The 25,089-nt window shown below is 46.9% G+C and overlaps 1 pseudogene; it reads left to right on the top strand.

The window, feature by feature from the left end:
- The first annotated feature begins 5,948 nt into the window (after positions 1-5,948).
- On the top strand, positions 5,949-24,698 carry LOC102535395 (evC complex member EVC pseudogene; annotated as a pseudogene).
- The last annotated feature ends 391 nt before the right edge of the window (positions 24,699-25,089 follow it).

The raw sequence follows: 25,089 nt of genomic DNA, 5'->3' as shown, positions 1-25,089 counted from the left end.
GCTCTGATTGGCTGCCAAGGTCTGCTTGACTGACTGGCCTTTCAGGGGACTTCTCTTGTGCTTTCACTGTGAGCGGTGTCTCTGCTTCTCCATCTCACTTCTCTCTCTGGATCTGTGGGTTAAGGAGTATCAGTTATCCACTGTGGCCTTTTATTAATGGGACTCATTCCTGTGTAGACTGTGTGCCTCTGTCACAAGGTCTGTTCTCAGCATGGATGTTTGTTATGATGTTCTTCACGTGTGTTGGCTGCTACCCTGTTGCCTGGGGATGTGGCCCGTGCTGTGGTGATCAGAGCCCTGGTTGTCGAGTGGGGCCTCCTTTTTATTCTGTGGTTGTCACAGCCCTGACAGGGGCCAGGTCTATTCCCTCTTTGTTAGAATGGAGGCTTCCAGACTCATCCCTGAGCTGCAGTCTGTGTCAGATGGGATTTAAGTGCTCTGAGTGACTTGCTGATGCTGCACTTGTTTGTAGTGTAGCTGCTGAAATATCAGTACTCTGCTCTGGTGACCCCAGGTTCTCTGCTACCAGAGCACATCCAACTCTTGGGTCTGCTGTACTGATCATGCAGTCACACACCTGCATCTGCAGTACATTATCAGGCCAGCACCACCCGCAGTGCCGTGTCTGTGTACAGTGCACAGGTCTGCTGAAAATGCTGCTCTTGCGCTCGCCCACGTTTTGTGCCAGAATCCACTCCTTGCTCATTTGTCTTAGAAGTGCAGGTCCACAAATGCACCCGTGCAGCAAATCAGTCCCTCCTGTCTGGGGCTGCAAGCAACCTCAGTTCCACCTGTGAAGTGGCAGAGCCCTTTGGTATGGATTCATGTTTTGACCTCATCTCCATCTGAGAGCCATGCCACCAGCAAATACGTTGGTTATAGCTAAACCCTGCCTCTCTTCTCATGCCGTGGGCCATTGGAGACAGTGGCTATGGCAGAGCCACATGGCACGCCTCCCCACAGATCACACCAGGATTGTTGCTTCTTTTATGGGGGACCACCCAGGCTGTTCTGTTCTGTGTACACTCCTAGCCATGGCCCACAGCACACTCCAGCCCCTGAGGCTGCCTCTGTACAGTCGGCCACAGCCCTCTTCCCGGCCAGGGCAGCCAGTCTTGGGCCACCCCCGCCGGCTCCTGTCTAGGGCTGGGGATCACAAGGACCCTCTGTGCTGATCTGTCAGTTCTGTCGGCCAAGCAGCTGCTTTGCAATCCTCCCAGGCTCGGTGGATCCCCCTCCAACCATGCTGGCCACTCTGTTGGAGATGGGGTGTCTCACCGTAACAGAATTCTTCCTCTTTGCTACTCCCTCCCCCTAGGGCAGGCCTTGCACTCATTTTCTTTTTCTTTTCTTTTTTTTTTTCTCCTACCAAATTTTGTGAGGAATTTTGTCTTTTAAAGTAGGCGATGTTCTGTCGAAGTTCAGCAGGTGTTCTAAGTGAATGGGTGTGTCTGTGGGTGTCTCTCTTGGTGTGTTCTTGGGAGACAGTGAGCTAAGTGCATGCTTCTACTCCACGATTTTGGTACCCTGCATCTAGAGTTCACTCTTTTACTCTCGTAAAAGCTTATTGTCCTTGTAATAGATTTTTTAAAAATAAAAATAATGTATTTTAATTACTCCATAGATGAGTAGTGAATGGACCTGACATATGTTTTTAATCCTTTTAAAATTAGTAAAGCAATACAGAAACATTCTAAAAATTGAAATATCATGTAGAGGAGAAAAGAAGAGATTTGCAAATCCCAGCTGCAGTGGTGACCATCAGGGATGATTTGGTGCACATCTCTCAGTCTGTCTCTCTCATTCCATCTCTTTCTGTCTCTCTCTCTCACACACACAATCAGATTCATTTACATCTATGCTGATTTCACGTCTATATGGTCTTACAGATGGGACCTTGCATGCAAGTGGTGGGTCCAAGTGCATCCACCCTGAGGGCCACCTGGCATCAGGTGGCGACTTTCACCCACTTCTTCAGCTGCACAGCATTCATTCTTCCACGTGAACAAGAACTGATGGAATCCCATCCCCTCTCCATGAACATGAGTGCTGCCGCAAACTCCCTACTACTTTAACCCGTGCTACAATAAAACCCCTGAAAAGTTATCTTTGAAAAATTTTGCAAGAACTTTAGTGGGATAAACTCTTAAGAATCAGCACTGCTAGGAAAGGAATGCACCTGTGAAACTTAATGAGTCCTGCACACTGTTCTCCCAGAGAGGAGTGTCCATTCACTTTTCCCTCCAGGGGATCTGCTGGGGCCTCTGCTTCCTCAGGTTGTCACCAGACTAAAAACATGTCAGTGTGATGGTGACCAGTGCAGTCTCCATAGTGTGTACATCTGCGTGCATCCTCACCTATGGGTTGAGCATCTCTGACACGCACAGGCCACCTGCACTGCCTCTTGTTGGAACTGCCTGTGTTTGCTCTGTTTCTGTTTCGAACACTGGGTATGAAATGGTTTTGGTCCACAGGGTTGTGAAGCCTTTCTCTGACCTCGGGTCATGAGGAACGCTTTTTCCAGGTTGTGGTTTGCCTTTCTAGTTGTCTTTCTTGGCTTTTGTTTGTTCGTTTGTTTGCTTTTATTTTCTTTTGCCACAGGAAGAGCTAGGCATCTCTTCTGTCTTCTGGCTCTGGTGTCACACTCAGAACAGCAGTGCCTCCCCTGATATTGTTACCGAGTCCAAACTTGTTCTGCTCGCTGCAGGACAGGCCAATAAATTGGGAGGTGAGGCATTGGGGCAAGGAATAGTGACTTCATTTGGAAAGTTGCAGACCGAGAGGATGGCCGACTAATGTTCTGGAGAACCACCCTGCTCCAGCCAGAATATAGGCTCCTTTTATACAAAAAAACAGGGGAGAGGGTGTGGTTTGTTGTTGTAAACTTCTTGTTGCAGGAGTTCTTTATTCTTGCAGCCGTCCTTGCGGGTCAGGCCACGGTGTCCCTTTAAATCTCCAACAAAACAAAGGTTATTCTCTCCTTTGCAACTTGCCAGCTCTTTGTAAGTGCAGAAGTGCTGATATCCTTTAAGGTCAGAGCCCTGAGAATAGGCTCTCCTGTCTATTTCAGGCTAAAGGCAACATTGTTTCCCAAAGGGTGCAGAGCTAGCAAGACTGAGCCTGGAAAACAGGGCACAGTGGTCAAAACTAAAGGAGCAGAGCCAATGTGCAGTCAGGTTTGTTCTCCTCTGTTCCAGTATTATGCACATAGTTACTAAAAGAGCTTCATTTTGTGCATTTCACCTTTAATCTGTCTGGATTTCCCTTTCAAATAAAAAAACCTCTTTCACGTAAAAACAAAAAAAATCATGAGTCTCTGCTTAAAATATGTGGGCAGACACAAAAAACCACCTTTTGTATGATTTCATTGATAAGAAATATCAAGGAGAGGCAAACACAGAGAAGAGGATTAGGGGCTATCAGGGGCTAGGGAGGATGGAGAGCACGTGCTTTTTTTTAAAATTTTATTTTATTGATTTATAGTTAGTTTACAATGTTGTGTCAATTTCCAGTGTGGAGCACAATTTTTCAGTTATACATGAACATACATACATTCATTGTCACATTCTTTTTCACCGTGAACTACCACAGGATCTTGTATATATTTCTCTATGCCATACAGTATAATCTTGTTTATCTATTCTTCATATGCCTGTCAGTATCTACAAATTTGGGGAGCATGTGCTTTTGATACAGACTTTTATTTTGAAGAATGGAACTGTCTGACACTAGAGAGTGGTGATAACTGCATTGTGAACATCCTTAATGCTCCTGAATTCAAAGTTACTTAAGAAATGACCCATGGGAAAGAGATACTTTCCACCTCCTCTGTGTCTCCCTAAAGCAGAACGTAAGTCTTTCCCATGAACAGTTTATCGCCTGTGGGCTGTTAGGTAAGAGCTGAGGGCTGCAGACAGGCTGGTTCCTGCAACTCAGTTCATTCTGGAGAACTTCGGTTGTGACCACCGAGGAGCCAGCTAGCTTTGTGTGACCAGAGATGACAACTTGGCCTATTTCTGAGGAAAGCCCTGAGTCTGAGCTATTGGAGTCTCAGGATTTCTTGGCACAGGGACTGATCCACATCCTCCCATCCTGCTGGAACCTTTGTACAGACACTTCCACTTGCAGAGTGAGAGTCCTTTCACCTTATCCAGAGAATAAGCAACACCCTCGCCCAATACACAACAAGCAAGCAAACAGGTACCCAGCTGGTCCCCTTCTACCTCAGCCGCCTCGGAGAGCCACTGTCTTAGAAATCCTTTAAGCTCAAGGACATCCTGCCGTCTGCCTTTCTCTGGCACAATGCCACCCCTGGATGTGCCCCATCGTGTGTTGGCAGGATGGCACTGCTCAGTGAGCCGAGACAGTACCTCAAAGTGGGCCAATGGCAGCATCGTGCACTCAGAATGACCTGCAAACCGAAGCGGCCATGATCAAGGTGGTCCAGAGACCAGGGATGAGCATGTGCCTGTGATGAAACCACTGCTCAGGAGACCCCAGCACCTGTCACCAGTCTTCCCCGTGTTCTTCTGACCTTTGCTCTTCCTGTTGTCAGCAGATACCCTGCTAGACCATCCACGAAGTTCGATGCTGTGTGGCAAGAGCAGAACGGTCTTCCCAGCACGTGACAGAAGAGCAGGCACGGGCCTGCGCCATCCTGTCCTCCTCTGCCTGCCCGGCCCGTTACGTCAGGACAGTGTGTCCCTCCTCCTGTCAGAAGTGAAAACCTTGGGAACGGACTTAGAAGTGAAGGAAACCAGAATACTATTTTGAGCTTCGGTTACTTAAAAAAAGACAGCAAAAAGAAGACAAATAGCTCCCCATCCCCAGAGAAGCAGCAGGTGAAGGAGGGCATGCAGAGCTTTCTTGTCTTTCCTCCTGGAAACAGGAGGCAGCATATCCCCCCAAACCACCCCCCCGGGAGACTCTCCCCCTCCTAGGAGAGTGACACTGTTACCGTCTAGGGGAAGAAACTTGAGAAGGCAAGAATTCTCTTCAAACAGACCTTGCTTCTCACCCTCCTCGGCCCCTGCACACAGTGCAGTTCCTTTCCCACAGTCGCCTCTCTGTGTTCAACCCAATAGAAAAGCACTTACGTTTTCCACTTCTGTGGATGTTTCTTCATTTCCTTAGCAGGGCGCCCTGTGTCATGTGAAACTTAAATAACTGCGTTTGCTTTGCTCCTGTGGATCTGTCTTGTGTCCATTTACCTCTCAAGACCAGCTGTCAACTCTAAGCAGGTGGGGGGATGGTTTTGCCTCAGTGACATCTCTCTTGCTGGCATCTTTGAAATTTGTCCCCTTCCTTGGCTTGATTATTCAGGATGCCAAGAAGCTCTCAGCTGCCATCTTCAGAGACTCTGTGAACACGGGCTGGGTCTTTGAAAACGAAACACATTCTTATGATACAATCCTTGGTATGGATGGACCCAGATGAGCTGAATGTTTATGTGTACACAGAAACCTGCACCAGGACATTTAGGGCAGCTTTATGCATGCCTGCCAGAAGTTGGAAGCAACCAAGAAGTCCTTCAGGAGGTGAATGGACACATAAACTGGGCTACACCCATGCAACAGAACGTTCTTCAGCACCAAAAAGAAATGCAGGACACACAGAGCCACGGGGAGACAGGTGGGGCACCTTGGATGCATAGCACTCTGAGAGAAGCCAGTCTGGAAAAATGGCATAACTTAGGGTACCAGCTACACATGGCATTTGGGAAAAGGCAAACCACAGAAAGGATGGAAGGACCAGTGCAACACCAGGGGCTTGCTGTGGGATGGAGGGATGGTCGTGCACAGAGGATTTTTAAGGCAGCGAAACTGCGATGTGACACATTCGGGGTGAGGTACATTTGTCAGAACCCACAGAATGTGCATCACCAGGAGAAAACCTGACATAAGGCCTGGACTCTGGTGCCATGATGTGTTCATGCAGATTAATCAGTCATGACCAATACACAGAATGCTGTTGGGGAGCAGTAGGCTCTGAGCACCTGTGTGTGTGTCAGCGGATGGTGGGGTGGGGTGGGGTGGGGAGCAGCAAGAACAGAGCAGGAGGGGTGTGGGACCTCTCTGTACTCCACCCAATTTTGCTGTGAACTCAAAACTGCTTTATAAAATAATGAAGCCTATTTAAACAAAGACACCAGCATTCCAGTGGTATCCAATGGCTGCTCCTCTTCAGGTCCTCAGTTTGTCTCGGCCACCTGAGACAAACTTTAGCAGACATTGTCCTGTCAGCTTGCATCCTTGCAAAGTTTTTATCTGACATCTCTTTATTTCACTACACTCTTCTTTTTTTGATACTATTTTTTCTTCTTTTTTTTTTAAGAAAAATTGATGCATAATTAATGGAAAATATTATATTAGTCTTCTGATATACAACATAGTGATTCAGCATTTCTATACATGACAAAATGATCCGCAAGGTGAGTCTAGTTACCATTGGCCACCATACAATGTTATTATGGACCCTATTATGGGACCTATTCCCTATGATGAACATCACAACCCCATGACATTTGCTTTATAACTGGAAGTTTGTACCTTTCAATCTTTCTCATCTATGGTACCCATGCCCCCCGCCCCGGCCACCACCAGTGTGTTCCTGGGATCAATGTGTCCACGTCTGTTTTGCTGTGTTCATTCGTTTTGTTTTGTAGATTCTACATAAAAGTGACATCACAGGACATTTCTCTTTCTCTGTCTGACATATCTCATTTAGCATAATACCATCTAGGTCTGCTCATGTCAAAAGATTTCATTCTCTTTTATGGCTGAGTCATATACATTCTGTGTGTGTGTGTGTGTGTGTGTGTGTGTGTGTGTGTGTGTGTGTGTGTATGAAACCTTATTTATCCATTCATCAATCAATGAACACTTTGGTGTCTTCTGTATCATTGTCAGTAAAGCTGCCATGAACAATTTTTTGTTTCCTTCAGAATGATACCCCCAGGTGTAATCCCTGCCTCACACGGCAGCTCTGTTTTTAATTTTCTGAGGCACATTCGTTCTGTTTTCCACAGTGGCTGCGCCCATGAACGTTCCCAACAGAAGTGCACGAGGGTTCCTTTCTCTCCACATCCTCGCCTTGTTTGTTGTCCTTTGAATGACAGCCATTCTTTCAGGTGTGAGGGGATAATATCATTGCAGTTTTGGTTTGCATTCCCCTGACGATAGGTGATGTGGACTATTTCACATGTTTGTGGCTACTCTGTGTATATTCTGTGGAAAAAATGCTTGGTCGTCTGCCAACGATTAAATTGGGGTTTTGTTTTGGGTGGTTGAGTTGTGTGAGTTCTTGGTCTGTTTTGGATATGAACCCCTTGTTAGATGTATTGTTTGCAAATATTTTCTCACGTCCATTAGACTGCCTTTAATTATATGAATGGTTTCCTTTGCTGTTGAGAAGCTTTTCAGTTGGATGGAGTCCCATTGGCCTCTTCAGTTTTTGTTTCCCTTGCTTGAGGAGACAGATCCAAAAAACATACCGTTAAGACCAATGTGAAAGCGTGTGCTGCCTACGGTTTCTTCTAGGAGTTCTCTGGCTTCGGGTCTTACATTGAAGAATTTAATTTATTTTCAGGCTGTTTTTGTAGATTGTGCAAGGAAGGATGCCAGTCTGACTCCTGGGCAGGTAGCTGTGCAGGTTTCCCCACACCACTTAGGGAAGAGGTTGTCTCTTCCCCTTTGTATGTTCTCACCTCCTTTCTCATAGTGGCATTGACCACACAGGCATGGGCTTATTTCTGGGTTCTTAATTCTGTCCCATGGACTTACCTGTGTCCCTTTTGTGCCAATACCATACTGTCTTGGTGAATATAGGCTTACACTACAGTTTGATATCTCAGAGCGTGATATGTCCAGATCTGTGCTTCTTTCTTAGTTGTGCTAATTATTTAGGCTCCTTTGTGTTTCCATACACATTTTAGATTATTGTCTGGCTCTTTGAAAAATTCCGTTGGTATTTTGATAGGAATGACATCAAATCTCCAGATTGGTTTGGGGTGTGGAATCCCTTTAGCAATATGACTCCACGAGCACAGTATATGTTTCCATTGTTTCTGTCATCTTAAATTTCTTTCATCAGTGTGTTCAAGTTTTCTGAGTACAGTTATTTCACCTCCTGGGTTTGATGACATATTCCTAGTTATTTTATTTTTGTTAAGGTCGTTGGCAGTGGGTTGTTTACTTTGTATCTGATTCTGATAGTTTGCTGTGAGTGCATAGAAATGCAAGCCAGGGGGAGGAGCAGGAGGAAGGGAGGCTGCACTGGCCGGGAAGGTCGGCAGAGCACGCCCCTGCACCCCTGGCCCCACCAGGGCCAAGTCCCGCACTGACGACCTGGCGGGGGCTGTGCTGCTGGACGCCACGCTGGACCTCGGCCTCAGCCTCAGCCTCTGGCTCTGCTGCGCCGCGGCCTGCCTGCAGCCACCACATCAGAAAGAGGACACTCAGAGCCTGCTCAAGAATCTGGAGTCTCACGCACAGACCCAGTTGGAAACCAGCTCCCTATTCCGGAGGAGGAGGAGAGAAGTGCCCATGTCCAGGGACAGGAGGCTCTGGACGGATGCGAGCCATCTTTCAACGGCAATATCACAGCATTTGCACTGAAGGCAGAAGTCGTCCATCTGTCCCATCAGAAGTCCCAGCCTCTGGCCGACGGTTCCTCCAACCCATCTCTGCAGGAACATTTAAAAGCCGGTGGTCTTGCCGAACCAGCAGCCTGGGGAGCCTGAGCCAGGCGGAGAAGGAAGACTGTAGCTCCTCGTCCAGCATCCACTCGGCTGCCAGCACGACCAGCTCCTCGGCCGCACCTTCCTCCAGGCGAGCAGCTTCCCCAAGGTGGTGACCTGCGAGAGTGTGGACCTTTGCTTGCGCATCTCCAACCTTCACTTGAGAGATGTGCTTCATCTGGATGCCGCATTCAGGCAGGAGAAGCACCTGATGCTTATGCAGAATTTTTAAACGTGCCTTTTATCTTCTTCCTATAAAGAAGTCTGACGATGAATTACACCAGAAGAGTCTTTCAAAACAAGAAAATAATTTGGAGGAATTGGAGAAGAGACTTCAGGTCAGACTCTGAAACACGGTAGACGTTGGGTGCTGGTGACTGAATACATTGCCCTGGCAGACATAGAAAAGAAAGAGCGTGAATATTCTGAGCAGCTAATAGATAACATGGAAGCTTTCTGGAAACAGATGGAAAACATCCAGCACCTTGGTGTGGACCAGTTGAAGTGTTCCACATCAAAGCCCGCCAGCTCCTGTCGACTCCCACAGAAAGAATGATGGCAGCCAGAGGGCTCCCGCTTGATTCCCAGGACTTGCAGGCTCTGGACACCCTGGAGAGAACAGTGGGGTGGGCGCACATGGCAAAACCACTGAGTTCCTGAAGCTGCAAATCCAGGAGCAGACCATATGCCGACTGACCACGTCTCCCATGGCCTGGAGCTGCTGACCGTCAAGGGCAGCTCTCCGGGCGGCACAAGGAGGAGCTGCTGGCCCAGCAGCACAAGCCCTTCGGGGAGGAGGCCGAGCACGTCCACCAAGGCTTAGTCCAGCGAGGTGAAGACCTGGTCCTGGCCTCCCTGGCTCACCAGGCTGAGAGGGCAGAAAAGCTCACGCTGGCACAGGAGGAGGAACCAAGGCGCATCCTGGCCAAGGGGCCGAGGACCGCCGACCCTGAGGAGTTCCTCCAGGCTTTTTACAAAGTCTTGGAGAAGCAGAGGCCGCAGCAGAATGACCCAGAAGAGGAGAACATCAGAGCAACAGAGCCGTGGCCATGCTCAGCCAGGTACGTGACCTCCAGGCGGGACTGGCAGAGAAACCCAGGATCTGGGCATGCATGAGAACCTCACGTCCTCCTGGGCCGGGGACCCCAAGACCTTGGCACTCTTTGTCTGGGTGACCTAGACAGAAGCCAAGGAGGTTGGTCCAGGTCATATCTGAGGCCTCTTCCATTTCTGAGATGCTCAGGACCCTCACCTCCAAATGTCCCTCCCTAGAGGCAAAGGTCTTTGGAAGTCAGTTGACCCATGATGGGAATAGGCCGTCTTTTGTGGGCATCGTGAGTGTAGAGCCGTGATGAAGGAGGGTTGGGCTTGAAACAGAGGCCTGGGTTCAAGTGTCAGCATCACCTCTTTCTCCTTGGGCAACCTCATGCAGCTCTGGAATGAGGGCTGATTCTGAGAGAACAGGAGAGAGCAGCTGAGCCACTAGGGTTCCCAGGACATGTTGATGAGCAGGACAGACAGATCCCCAGCCCCAGGCAGCACCCAGAGCTGTCGGGAAGGCAGAAGTGGGGGCCCAGTCAGGAAGGAAGGTAACAGGTGCCGCAGTGGTGACCAGGAGAAGGTCCAGCTGCACCCAGAGTGCCTGCACTCTGGCTCTCCTCCCTCTTTGCTTGTGGCCTCACTAGTTCTCAGTTTTCCCATCTGTGAAATGGGGCCAGTGATACCCTTCCTCTCAGTGGTGGTGTGAGCATGGAATACGTGTGAAGTCCTTGGATAGCAGCTGACACCCGGGACAATGTGCCCAATCTGAGCTGGCTCCCTTTATAACATCCCTGCTGACAGGTGCAGAGAGGAGGGGCAAGAGATGGCTGGGGGGAGGACCGGGTCAAGGACAGCCCCCCTCCACAGGAAGCGATGCCTGAGATGGGCTTTGAAGCAGGAGGCCGGCACCAAATGGACAGGAGTCAGGGGGCAGCCCTGGCAGACTTTGCAGATGGGCAGGGAGTGTAGACCCTGTTCAACGGCAGCTGTGCTGGGCTCAGCGGCATCTGTGAATTCGCTGAGGCCGCAATGTCAAAGCCCCCTGGGTCGTACACACAGACATTGATTTTCTCTCTGTTCTGGAGTCTAGAAGTCCAAGATCAAGATGTCATCAGCATTGGGTTCTAGTGCTCTTCCTGGTTTGCAGACGGCCGCCTTCTCCCTGCGTCCTCACAAGGCAGGGAGAGAGAACTCTGGTGTCTCCTTTTACAGAGACACCGGTCCTATCAGATTAGGACTTCACATCATGCCCTCATTTACCCTCAAGTGTCTCCTTAAAGACCCTATCTCCAAGTACAGTCCCACTGTGGGTTAGAGCTTTAGCATATGCATTTTGGAGGGACATGAGTCCATCTGCAACAGTGTACTCCCAAATTTCACATCCATCTGGAACCTCAGCATGTGAACTTATTTGGAAATGGGGGGCTTTGCAGGTGTAATTAGTTGAGAGAAATCATTTTGGATGTGCATGGGCCCAAATCTAATGACTGATGTCCTTATGAGAAGGTCACTGAAGTCACAGACACAGAGATGGGGCCATCTGAAGACAGAGGCCAAACCTGGGGCGATGTGGCCACAAGCCAAGGAATGCCTGGGGTCACTAGAAGCTGGAATAGGCAAGGCAGGATCCCCCCAATCTCCAGAGCCCCCAGAGGGAGCTGACACCTTGGCCTCTGACTTCTGGCCTCCGTAACTGCTAGCGGGTCAATTTCTGCTGTTGTGGGGCTGTTACGGCAGCCACAGGAAGCTGACAGGGGAGCCAGTCCTTGTTCAGGGCCAGCCGGTGTTTCAAGTGCTCTCTATGTCTTTGATCATTTCATCCTCATGAGCAACCTGTCAGGCAGAAAGTACATCTTCTTTCCTTCACAGACGAGGAGCCAGAAAAGGTTTTCTTGAGAAATGGGCAGGGTGGGACTCAGCTTGTCAAAGCCCCAGGCCTCAGGCAGGAAATGATCATCCTCTCTGGAGGAGTGAGGACTCAAATTCCTGGGCTGAGAGTGAGGATTCGGAGTTCCAGTCCCCGCCTGGGTGCTAACATGCTGTGTGACCTTGAGTTGGTTACATAACCTCTCTGGGCGGGCCCAACCCTCCTGCTCAGGTCCTCCAGCCAGCAAGCAGTGAGCTGGGATTTAAAGTAAGTCTTTCTAACGTCATCGCTGGCATCCTCACCCTGACCCGTGCTGCGAGTGCGGGCTGTGAGGACGGCAGTGAAGACAGGCTCTGCAGTCAGACGGCCCAGGTTCCTGTCCCAGGCAAGCCAGCTGTGGAACTGGGAGCAGTTCTCCAACTTGTGCCTCAGTTTCCTCCATCTTAATAACATCGTGATGCGCAGCAGAGTTTGAGGACCACTGCCTTGAAGGGGCCTGGGTGAGAACCCAATGAGCTAATACTCATGGGCAGAGACTGGTGATGCCCAGGGCCCCAGCGCCCACCTGAGCTCTCGTCCAGCAGGGGACAGTGTCCCGCAGGCTGACGCTGCCTCCTTTGAGCTGTGATAAGAATCTAAGGTCTTGGTCAACTAAACCCCACTTTTCTTCCTCTGTCAAGCAAGGATAAAACACCCAGTTATTGTTACAAGGAGGCAACGTATGTGGAAATGCCTGGCCAGTCTCAGTGCATGGGCTTGACTACATCCTTTTCGATAAAGTTTTGTTGGTGATGCAGATGTGACCGCAGCCTCGTCCCCCCAGCAGTGTCCTTAGGGTGTTAAGCATTTGGCTGTACTGTGGGTGGTCCAGCTGCCGGGCCCATAAAGTTTGGACCAAGGAAGTAAAGACACCTTTGTGTGAGGGGCGATCCCTGCTGGACTCCGTCCTGGAGGAGGCACTCGGAAATGCCCCACTCTAGGAGGGGTCAGGGGTAAGGTGAGGGAGGACTGGCAGTTCCGCGCATCTGTGTGGGTGCTTTTTAAAAAAATGGTAGTATTATTGGCAGATAATGAAATCTTGCTTTAATTTGCATTTTTGATTACTGATGATATTGAACATTTTAAAAATTGTGTTCATGAGCCAGTGCTTTTTTTGTTTGTTCATGCTCCTTGGCTTGTGTCTCTGTTGTGTGTCTATGCAGGTATGTGTGTTTTTCCTTTACTTGTAGAAACATTTTCCTGTGAGAGATGATAAGCTTTTGTCATCACAAATTTTTTTCTGGTTGTTTTTGACATGTGATTTTACAATTTTTGGTATGGAAAAGTTTCAGATTTTTATGTATTTAAGTGTACCAATCTTTTCCTTGGTAATTTTGTTTTAACTGAGGTTGTGTGGAGACCATGCTCACTGACAGTAATAATTAACTTTGAAAAAATAAAGAAAAAAAAGAACTATCCCAAGACCTGTGCCAACTTCTCCCAGAGTTTAAAAAAAAGAAAGAGAGAGAGAGAGAGAGGGAGGAAGGAAGGAAGGAAGGGAAAGAAAAGAAATGCAATCCATTTCTGTCAAGTAATTTTGTATCCTGCAACCGAAATAAATTTTCTGATGAGATCTATTTGCTCTTGGGTGGTCTTCAGAATTTTCTACATAGAATTATATCATGTCATCTACAAACAAATGACAGTGTTACCTTTCCCTCTTCCATTGGATTCCTTATTTTTTTTTAAATCTATTTACTATGGCTAGGACTTCCTAAACCATACTGAATCAAGTTGGCAAGAGGGGTCAGGGTTAGTTAGGTCTGTGTATAACTGGTCCTCTCCCCTTTCTCTTTCTACATCTGTCTGAGGTGCCCAGGACGGACAGGAATTTGTCGAGGCTCACACATGACTCAGGGAGCTGAGCTGGTCTATTTTTCTGCCTCCCTTCCCCCAAAGTCCCAGGCATATTTTTGCCTACTTTCTTTGTATCTTCTTTGGCCAGGTGTTCATTCAAATCTTTCCCTATTTTTAATGGGGCTGTTTGTGTTAGAGCTCTTTGTGTATTTTGAGACAAATCCTTTATTAGATGTGTGTTTGCAACTTTGTAACTATTTTTCTCCCAGTTTGTAACTTTTATTTTCTGAATAAGGTATTTCACAGAGTAGAAATCTAATCTTTTTTTAAAAAGTACATGGTAGTCCTTGTTTTTCTGTCCGGATTGCCTTTCTGTGTTGTGTGCTAAAGCTCAAAGCTCATGATCTGCATGACCAAACCCAAGCTCATGTCGATTTTCTTCTGTTTCCTTCCATAGTTTTGAAAAGTTTTGCATTTAAAATTTGTCTGTGAATACTTTTGAGTGAATTTACTGTAAGCTCTAAAGTTTGGGTCTGCCTTCATTTCATGCCTTATGGTTTCCAAAGAATGGTTCCATGACTATTTTGGAAAAGTTGTGGGACATTTGGCTCCATTCCAGTTTGAATTTCCACAGTTGAGTGGGTTCAGTGGGTCGGTGAACCAGTGGCAGTGGTGTCTCCACTGAGCTTGGCCTCCATTTCCCACACTGACCACAGGAGGCGCCAAGCCTGTGCCTCTGACCCACAGCACATACACATCTGGCCACAGACTTGGCTCTGTGGGCGACTGAGAGCAAATTGTGTCTCAGGCACCAGCTGGGCTTGGTGTTGGGACTCAGTGGGTCAGCGTCTATGCAGCAGAAGCTCCATCTCCCCAGGACCCCCCAGCCCTGCGGCTGCAGGACCACACAGGGCTGTATCCACACTGACAGGAGCTGGGTTTCCTAATGACTCAGGTGCTTCCAGGAGGAAAAGGTGAGGAAAAGTGGGGAGAAGGACCCTGTGTTTAGCTGATGGCTGGAAGGGGCCTTTAGGGGACCCGGGAAGGGCTTGGAGTGGAAAACCAAGTTTTACTCAGTTTTGTGTGCACTGTAGACAGCATGTGGGGCCCAGCTTTCCCGTGACTGCTTCCTGTGGAAACTGTCCTCTCCCCTTCATGAGTTCTTGGTCCCTTTGTCATAAATTAGCTGACCTTGTCCCCGTGGGTTTATTTCCAGTCTCTCTGTTCTGTTCCTCTGGTCCTGGCACCTGTTTCTGTGCCAATTCCATGCTGTTTTGGTGACTAGCTTTGTAGTTAGTGTGGAGTCAGGGAGGGAGATGCCCCTAGCCTGTTCCCCTCTCTCAGGGCCGCTCTGGCTACTCTGGGTTCTTGGTGAGCGGCTCCATTTCCCTGAAGAAGGCCACTGGGATTGTGGCAGGGGTGCATTCACTGTGTGCATGGCTCTGGGTAGAAGGGACATTTTAACAGTATTAATTCTTTCATCCATGAGTATGGACTATCTTACTCTTTATTTGTGTCTTTTTCAATTTCTTCATTAATGTCTCAAAGTTTTCAGTGTGCAGAGCTTTCACATCCTTGGTTCAATTTATTCCTAAGTATTTTAGTGTTTTTTTTTATGCAGTTGTAAATAGGCTTGTTTTCTTTCTTTTCTGATGGTTCATTATTAGTGTTTAGAAATACAACTGTTTCCTTTCTATGAATTTTTTTAACTTTACTGAATTCACTTATTATTTCTCATAGATTTTTGGTGGAATGATGTGGGAAATTGGAAATTAAAAATCCTACTATTTCTACCACATCCAGACCATCCACAACACAGATGACTGTGGCTCCTAATGTGATCTTCCCACAGTGCCTCTAAAGTACGTGTGCAATGGGTGAACCGGATCTCTATGTTGAAGTTCAATGTTTTCCCTTCTTCTCTGGCATGGTACTGACAGTGTTTTGAAAAGTAATTTACTTTCAAGTGATTTCAAACATGCAGACAACTTTGCCTACATAAAGACAGTCTTGTATCTTAATTAAATATATCCCTAAATATTAATGTTGACATTATTCAAAATGGAATTGTTTTCATAAATTCATTTTCAGACTATCTATTGGTAGTGTGTACATATAAGATAGATTTTTCATGAATTGATATTTTATTCTATAACTTTGCTGAATTAGGTGACTAGCTCAAATAATTTTTTCTTGATTTTAGGAAATTTTTTCTATAAGATGATGTGATCAGTGTTCTGTGAATAGCCAGAGTGTTAATTTTTCCATTCACGTGTGGATGCCTTATTCCTTTCCCCAAGACTGGGTAGGACTTCGAGCACACTGCTGGCAGCGGTGAGGGCCGGCCTCCTGGCCTTGTTCCTGATCTCAGGAGCACAGCTCTCAGTCTTCACCACTGCGCACGAGGACTGCTGTGGCTTGTAGACTGCTGTTTTCCACATTGAACCAATTTCCTTCTTTTCATGCTTTCTTGAGTATTTATATCATGAAATAACACTGGATTTTGATGGTAGCTTTTTCTGCGATAATTGATAGGGTTGTGTGTTTTGGCTCCGCGCCTTTATTATGGTTTAATACATTGCTTAGTTTTAACACGTTGAACAGCCTGGAATATCTGATGCAGGGGTGCTGGCTTATGGCGTCATCTCTTTAATGTTCTGTTGGTTTCGTGTCGCTCTTGTTTTGCGGGGGTCCTTCCATCCCTGTTTATAAGGGGTGCCGGTGCAGTTCATTCTGTTACGTTTTGTGTGCGTTTACTAGATTTGGCTGGTGTTAGTGGTGTGGGGGACTAGGAGCAGGGCAGCCACTGACGGGGTTGTGACAGAGGTATGTTTTGTGGTTTTGGTTACAGTTTAGGTTGTATGCTTATGACTTATTCATGTGTGTGGTTAATGAATACATTTCATGGTTAATGATTATGGTTTTGGTTATGGATATGGTTTTGTTTATTGGCTAAGGTTTATGGTTTTGGCCTCAGGGTGTCAGGGCCCTGAGTTAGAGTACGAGTGTTAGGGTTGGTGTAGGGTTAGGGTTCAGGCAGGATATGAGATGAGTTGGGGCAAGGTGCAGGTTTAGGGCACAGGTTAGGGCTAAGGTTAGGTCAGGGCTTAGGGTCAGGGTCACAGGTTAGGGTCAGGGTCGAGGTTGAGCCTGGCCATTGTTTTTCTGCCCCTCCAGTCCTGGGCTCTGATAGACAATGATGAAATGTCTGCTCTGGTCATTCATTGTTTGAAATTGAACTCAGCCTCAGTCAAAGGTCATGAAGGCCTCAGAGGTCACTCAGGGTTTCCCTCTGCCTTCCCATCTGGGAAGGGTGATGTTGGTACCTCTCTTCCTGGGCACCTCCAAGTCCAGCACAGCCCTGACATGTAGGACACACAGCAAGCGTGTTTTGATTTGCACAGGACTTGGTGCATCAAGCTGCCTGTCCCCAGGTGCTACCTTCTTGAGGGCTGGGGGGCCCTCCTGGGACAGGATGCATCCTTTTCCCATTTGCTTGGGTGTGGGACACTCAGGTCTCAGACCAGCCCTTGGCCTCCGGCCATCCAGGCAAACATCCACGGTCCTCCAGCTCAGGTTGGCCCTGGCCCCTCAAGCCCCTGTGGCCAGTTACTGAGCTGATTGCTCTGTTGAGTAACTGACCAGCTACCTGGGCAGCTTAGACCACCCGTTGGGATGTTTCAGTTCCCAACATCCATGTCGTTGAGACTAAATCTTCCACCCTCACAGCCTTTTAGCCTTCCAGGAGAAGTGATAACCCTCCAATTGTTGCATGTAGCCCTGGTCATGACAAGTACATACAGATGGTGGCCCTGTAGTCCTTAGACCTCCTGGTTGTAACAAAGATTGACAGTCATATTCATTGAGAATCAAAGATATGGAAGCATTTGGTTTTCCCAAGAGGCAGTTTCACATTGAGACCATATGGATGGGGAGCTATGTGCACCCTTGGCCCATACCCTGTGGTCTCTGGAGAGCCACCAACTGTGGTATTGTGTGTGGTATAGAATAATCCTTGAGACTCCCACTGCTTCACTGAGCAAGAGTTTCCTTACCACCCTAGCATTTGGTCTCTGCTCTTTGTAAAGTAGGGAGAAGAGCCTGGAAAATGAGCAAATGTGTTCTCAGGTGGGTGACTAATGTGGTCAGAGGGAAGTAATGATGCCTGGGCTCCCGCCTCCCAGGGGCAGGAGTGAGGTCCATGTGCCCTCCAAGGGCGCAGTGGCTGCAGGTTATTCCTGGCCAGCCCCTGAGCTGCGAGGGCCTGCTGCCAAAGGCAGGAGCCCTGAGTTTACTCCCCCAGCATGCTGCTTTTTCAGCCAGTGGAAGGTCTTCTCGCCATCCTGGGAGGACAGCAAGGGCACTGGATGGGCAGCTGCAGCCCTTGCCCCTAAGTGAAATTGCTCCTTCCTTAGGTGTCAGACCTGCAGCTGTGCAGTGGGCTGTCGGTGACGTGGAACCTGCTGCTTTCCCCAGGCCGGCGTCTGTCCGCAGCACCTCAGCTGTTGGGATTACATCTCACCTCCTTCTGGTCCACACACTGGCATAGTTGATCTCATAGTCCACCCAATTCAAAGATGAGTGTATGACCCTCGTCTAGCCATCCCCGTGTTCCATCCTCATGGTGGTCTGATGGGTTCAAGGATGAGATGTGAACCAAGCCAAGCCAAAGGCATGTAAAAATGTGAATTTTCATGGAACTCAAGGGAAGAAGCAACCTTTTCTGGTAAAGGGAAGGTAAATATGTGTCCGGCTGGGGTTGCTGGGGGCCCAGATGCAGTGACAGAGACTGTACCTGTGAATGGAGCCACCAAAGGGTGCTTAGGAGGACAAATGGCCCAAGTATTACTTTATTTCTATCTATAAGTACTTCTTGCAAGTATTACTCAAGTTCTGTCACTAAAAATGTACTAATTTATTTTACATCAGTCACTGTGTCCAGCCCCTTGCAACGAAAAGTCCTACCTGACCAATCAGAATCAATCATTGCTGAGATCCACGCACCCCCGCAAGGAGTCCTCATCCAGTGGGGCTTGGGGGAAGGGGGTGAAGTCAGCAGGAGGGGGCAGATCTTAGGGTGCTGTCAGACATCTCTGTTACTTTTCATGTTGGGGGGAACCCCAGAACAATGGGAGGACAACTAGCAGGGATAGAGGCTCCTGAGTGGCTAATTGGTCTGTTTGTATTTTCCTTATTTTAGGTTCATTTTGTTAATGAGTTTTTATTACAAAATCACCCATTTCCTCTACATTTCCAATTTGATACAATGGATTTCTCTTTTTGACTTTCAATTTTCCTCTCTTTTAGCTTCCTGCAGAATTATCACAATGCATGAACAAGTATTGATATGTTGTTATTAACTGAAGTCCCTGTTTTATTCTGGTTCCCATGGTTCCTCCTGGGTGTGTTCTGGATCCCATCCCGTTCACGCATGACATGCAGTCATCATCTCTGTTTGGGCTCTTCTGGGCTCTGATGGTTTCTTGTGTCTGTGACCTTGACACAGTTGAGGACTAGCCAGGTATTTTGTAGACTGTCCCACACTGGAATTTACTTGGTATTTTTCTTGTGATTAGACTGGGTTTATGGGTGTTGAGGGAGCAGATCATAGAGGCCAAATACGTTCTGATCTCTTTGTGTCAAGGGAACAGCTCTCAGGGGAACTTATCACTGTTAATGTTAACTTTGGTCACGTGGCTGAGGGCATGCTCTCAGTTTTCCCTGTTGTGAAGTTAACTTTTACCCCATGTTCACTCTGTGTGTCCTATTTAGGGGAAAGTCAGTATGTGGAGCCCACACTTCAGGGGAGGGGAGTTAGCCCATCTACTTGGCACACACTGGCTGTGTGCTGTGCTTCGAATGCTTCTACATGGGACACTTCTATTCAACCCAACTCCTAAAAAGTCTTTGCAATCATTTATCTCACTAGTGTGGACACCTATGCTTTTGGTTATAAGTCAGCGGTGCAGTATGTGATTGCTTAATTCATTCTTGCTCTGGATACTGAGAGCTTTCTCCGTTGTCTCATTTGACACAGTTCCATCTTATGGGTTTTTCTTTCTCCCTTTTCAGTTCTGTTACATAGAATTACTACCGTTCGACTGCACATACACATTATATTGCATGTCAATACATATATACGACATACTGCACATTTTTTAGTGTGCATATATATACCAATTATTATTTCTAAGAACAGATTAGAGCTTTAGCCTTTTTAAACTTACATAGTTATCAAAGGAATAAAGCCAAGTGCAAAATAAGAATCAACAGAATGCGGTAGTAATTCAGTCATAAAGGACAGTCAAAGGTGCTTACACAGTGTATTCAAAAAATCAGTCATCTTAGTTACAAATAGTAAGTTGTTCATTTCTGCCTTATTATTGTTGTTGTTATTTTTTATATTCCTCATATAAATGATGTCATGTGGCATTTTTCTTTCTCTTTCCGGCCCACTTCATTCAGAATGACAATCTTCAGGTCCACCCATGCTGCTGCAAATGGCATTATTTGACTCTTTTTTTATGGCTGAGTAGTGTTCCATTGTCTATATGTACCACATCTTCTTTATCCAGTCATCTGTTGATGGCACCTTATGGGTTTTCATTTCTTGGTGCTTCTTTACCTTCTGATACTGGCTCATCGATTTACTAGCAGTCATTTAGTAGCAGCCATTTCTTCAAAGGCCCCTGTTTCCTTTTATTAGAGGATGGTATTATAAACTTACATTTGGAAGCTAAATGAACTCAACTGACCTTGCGAGGGAATAGATGCATGTGTTCCAATCTATGCATGTACACCTAATTATATATGTTTCTATGTGGAACTGTCTGTAACCATGTTAGGCTAAAGATGAGTTTATATAGATGTCACCAACCTGATCCATTATTACCTGGACATTGTAACCTTCTCGCCCTTTGCTTACCTGTAACTTCCTGCTTCCATCATCTGTTATTTATTGAATCCACTGCTTTCTCCCTTCTAGGTTGTAGGCATAGTGATTTCAGCATTCTTAGCCCTACCCCCAGGGTGAGAACTTTATAAAATAGAGTCCACTGTTTAAGTACAAGTACATTTTGCCTTCAGTCTACAGATTCCATTTATATCCAAAGTTATTGAGGTCAGGACATTTTGTCCCACCACCAGAAGTGAGTTTTTTCCATGTATTTCTAAATCAGTTTTCTTTTAATTCTGTAATGAATGCATGCTGTGGTACTCTCACATTGCAAATAACAAAATTTGAATATATTATGACTTATTTGTTGGGCTGTAAAAACCTATGGGTTTAGACTAATGCATAGTGGCAGGCATCCATCACTAAAGTATCATATGGAATATTTCAAACCCACCCATCACCTGTTTACCATCTCTCTTTCACCTGTTCCAGAATGTCATATAAATTGAGTCATGCAGTGTGTAGCCTCCTCAGACTGGGTTCTTCACTTAGTAATACATATGTAAGATTCATCCTTGTGTTGTGCATGAGTTGATGCTCAATTCCTTTATATTTCTGAAGACAATTCCATTGCATGTAAGGAAGGAAAATATTTTCCTTTGTTCTTCATTGAGATCCCACTGTAATGAGAGGGAGCTAAACCAGAGAGAAACGATCAGAAGTTTAATGACATGTGTACCTCCTGTATGCACGGGAGCTAGCCAGGAAGACTGAGTGACTCCCTGAAATGGCTCAGCTCATCGCCTACAATACTATTTTCATCTAGAAATAAAAAGAAGGAAGGGTATGGTTGTTGTGTAGATTTAAGTCTTAGCTTTCTCCACGGATAAGAGTGTCTTGATATTTAGCCATCCTTCCACCCCTGGTATGGAGAGGGTAACAATCTTTCAAAAGGAGATTTTCACTATGAATGTAAATTTCCTTTGCAAAAGGGCAACTTTGACATGGTTTACAGACATTCTCTTGTATCTTCTTTAAAAAAGAAAAAAAGGAATCAGCTCAGAATAGCCCTTATGCCAACAGGCAAATTTTGGGGTGGCACATTCTGCTCCCCTTGAAATGGACATGCCTCAGCGTGTTTATGCACGCGTCACTGAAGACATCCTGATTTGAGTTTGTAGCCATTATGAATAAGAGTGTTATGCTTAATTACATTCTTGATTTTGTTTGGACAAAAATAGTTCTTCAAAGCAGTTGTCTCGTACTGGAGGCACAGTATTTGATCCTCAGATGAGCCTTGTTTAGCTTTAGAAAAAATTTCCAACATGTCTTTCAAAAGTAGCTGCACATGCATTTCATCAGCAGTGAAGGGAAGTTCCTGTTTTTCCTCATACTCCATGAATCAGCAGTGTCTTTTTTTTTTTTTTTTAGTTTAGTAGCTCTAATAGGTGCGCAGTGCTTTCTCATCGCTGCTGTGATTTGTAATTTCCTGATGGTGTATGGTGTTGCCCATATTTTGGTCTGCTTATTTACTATCTGTATATCATCTTATTCAGGTGTCTGTTCTGAGCTTTACCCATTTTTAATGGGGTTTCTTCTACTCTTCTTGGTGTAATTTGAATGCAGATCCTTTATCAGATATGTATTTTGCAAATATATTTCTTTCAGTTTGTGGCTTGTGTTTTGGTTTTCTGAATAAGATACTTCATAGAGTTTAAAGTTTTAAATTTTTAAAGTTCATGTGTGTATTTTGTGTATAGACTTTTGGAATTTTGTGTCAAACTTCATAACCAAACCCAAGGTTATGTAAATTTTCTATATTTTTATCTACAATTTTTGTATTTTTGCATTTTAAATTTGCCTAATGGACAATTTCAAGTGAAGTTTGGTGTATGTTGTAGTTTGCGTCTAGATATTTGATTGCACATGATTTCCAATAAATTATTCTATAACTGTTTTTGGAGAAGTCAGGGGACATTTGGCTCCATTTCAGTTTGAATTTTCAAGTTTATTGAATTCTGCAGGCTTGCCAGCTGGGAGCACAGCCGCCACTGAACTGAGCGGTTGTGGCCTGCAGTTCCCACCTGGCCAGCTGTTGGCACCATGCCCACTTCTCTGATCCTCAAGGTGCATCTGTGTCTCACTGATGGAGGTGGCTCCTCGCGCGGCTGATGGAGGCTGGGTCTCTCCAGAATCCACCATGGTTTCAGCTTCAGAACAATGCTTGACCAACTGAGTTTGTGCAGGCAGGAACCAGATGTCTTCAAGAATCACCAGGAGGCACCACCACAGGAGTAAAAGGTGAGGGGAAAATGAGGAGAAGCTTCTTGTGTGTGATGACAGCAAGGGGGTTCCATTTTCAGAGGACCCAGCAGAGGAAGGGCTTGATGTGGAAAATTATGGATTTCAGTTTTGTGTGTGGTGTTGACAGTGTCCAGTATTCTTACCTGGTGTGTGGTGTCCCGTTTTCTCAGCACCTTTTGGCTTGCATTGCTGGTTTTTTATGAGGGGCAGGTAATTAGGTTTCTTCATTGATTTCCGCTTGGAGGAGGTACTGGGGATTGAACCTGGGACCTCTTGTGTGCTGAGCATGCGCTCTACCACTTGAGCTAGACCCCTCCCCCGGCACCTTTTTATTGAGGGGACTGATTGTCCACTCTTCGTGTTGTGTTCTTGGCTTCTTTGTCGTGGATTAACTGACAACATAGAAATGGGTTTGTTTGTGTGCTCCCTGTTCTGTTCCTCTGACCCACCCGCCTGTTTCTGTGCCAGTGCCACGCTGTTCTGGTGGCTGTAGCTCTGCAATGTAGTGTGAAGTCAGGGAGGTCGCTCTCTCCAGCTATGTCTTATTTCTCAGGATTGCTGAGGCTGTTCCAGGCTCTTTGTTCCTCCATTCAAGTGATAGGACTGTTTGTTCTCTTTTCCTGAAAAATGCCCTTTGAATATTGGAGGGATTGCATTGAATGTCTACACTGCTTCTGTTACTGAATTAAGTCATATGGACTGCCCCCACCCCAGCAAATTTTAGCAAGCCACCAGGAGGGTGGCCTTGGGTCTTCCATTCCATCTGCTGACTCAGCCAAGCTTTGCTCGCTGCCCTAGAGTTGACAAAAGCCAGCCGAATAACTAAGCAGTTTTCCCCAGTCCTTAGCCTATGGGCCAGCAAAGGCCACTGAACTCAGTCTGAGGTGAAAAAGCAGCCAAGGGTGAGGTGGCAGGCTCCCCAGATAAAGACCCCTCCCCGGCGTTTCTATGGCAAGGACTGTAGGTTGGGGTGGTGTCCTGGGGTCTGTGACGCAGGGGGCACAGATCCCACTTCACCCAGTAAAGCCGAGGTTGCTTGTAGGGGTTGGCTGGTTAAGGGACAGGATCTTGGACGTCTGATTGGAGCCAGACCTCTGTGTAGAGGACTGGACAGGGTGACTAGCTGTCTAAATTGAACCAATCCCCTAGTGGTGGGTGAGACTGGACAGTTGACCATCTGGTTGGACCAGTTCCCTGCAAAGGGGACTGGACTGGACAGGAAGCCCTCCAGAGGCCATCACACAATAGGGACATCTCTTTGTTCCCTGTGTGTGTCAAGAGTATTAGTCAGTTCTTGATATAAGTGAAGCTTCCATCTCTGCCCTGTGTAGGCTTGTTTGTCCCGCTGCCCTTGGATAGCCTTGCCCTAACACTTAAAGGCAATGGGGTGCTCACCACTTGAAGACTCCTGTGATAGGAAAAGTCGGTCATGGATAGGGCAGATGAGCACTGGGCCCCCTGCCAACTGGAAACACATGTCTGTGTGAGGCACACTGTAAAGTGCTCACAGCCCCAACACCTGCAGCATCCCCATCTGTAGGGTGCAGTCAGAGATCCAAGGGCACATCTCTTTTGTTGGTCTGCCTTACCCAAACTTGCCTTCCCAGGCCAGGGCAGGTCTGTCAGATAGGTCTCCCTGACGACCCTCCACCACAGGTCCCTAGGGATCCCTCCTCTGAGACATGAGCCCCTTAAAAATCTTGTTTTTGCCAGATTTCAGGAAGATCTCTTTGCCTGGCCAGGGCCCTTATGTCATCCAAAGTCCTTGCGCCCTTGTAGCTGAGAATATGGAGAACTGGGCACATGCCAAGCGGGCTGTTGGCCTCCCTGCCCAATTACCTGTAATGGAGCAGGGACAAGCCCTTTGACTGTCAGAGAGGCTCTCTGGGCAATTTATCTGACTAGAGGATCCTTATTCCCTATGCCCCCCTCACCCTACCTCCAGGGGCTGCTCTCGGAAAGCACCCACCTACGTCAAGTACCTCCTGCAGCCCCAGAGCAGGTCTGGGGATGTCTAGTCACTGACTTAAGAGGGGGTCTTATGACTAAGCCCCTCTTAGACAGCATTGCTCCTCCAAGCCTCCATGAAGATCGGTTCATGTTTCAGTTGGAGCGCCCAGACAACGTGGCGTGGGCCAGGTCTCGTGGGGTCTGCATCTCCACCAACACTAGGACGAGGTCATTGAGGAGCTGGAAACAGACTAGAAATAAGAGCTCCTCGGTAGGGGTAACAGCAGGCAATCTGTCCTGCTGAAATCCCCATTAAGATGCATTCTCCATAACTGGAGATTCCTCAAGCACCACCTGACAACAAAGAGAGCTTTTTTGCTTCTACAACACTGCATGGCCCCAATAGAAACTGGCACCCCTAGTATGAGAAAGCAGCTCTGGGGGTTCCAGGCCTCTGGA

The sequence above is a fragment of the Vicugna pacos genome, chromosome 27 (genome assembly GCF_048564905.1).
Source record: "Vicugna pacos chromosome 27, VicPac4, whole genome shotgun sequence".
Classification (NCBI taxonomy): Eukaryota; Metazoa; Chordata; class Mammalia; order Artiodactyla; family Camelidae; genus Vicugna; species Vicugna pacos.
This window is presented reverse-complemented; position numbering and strand designations above follow the sequence as displayed.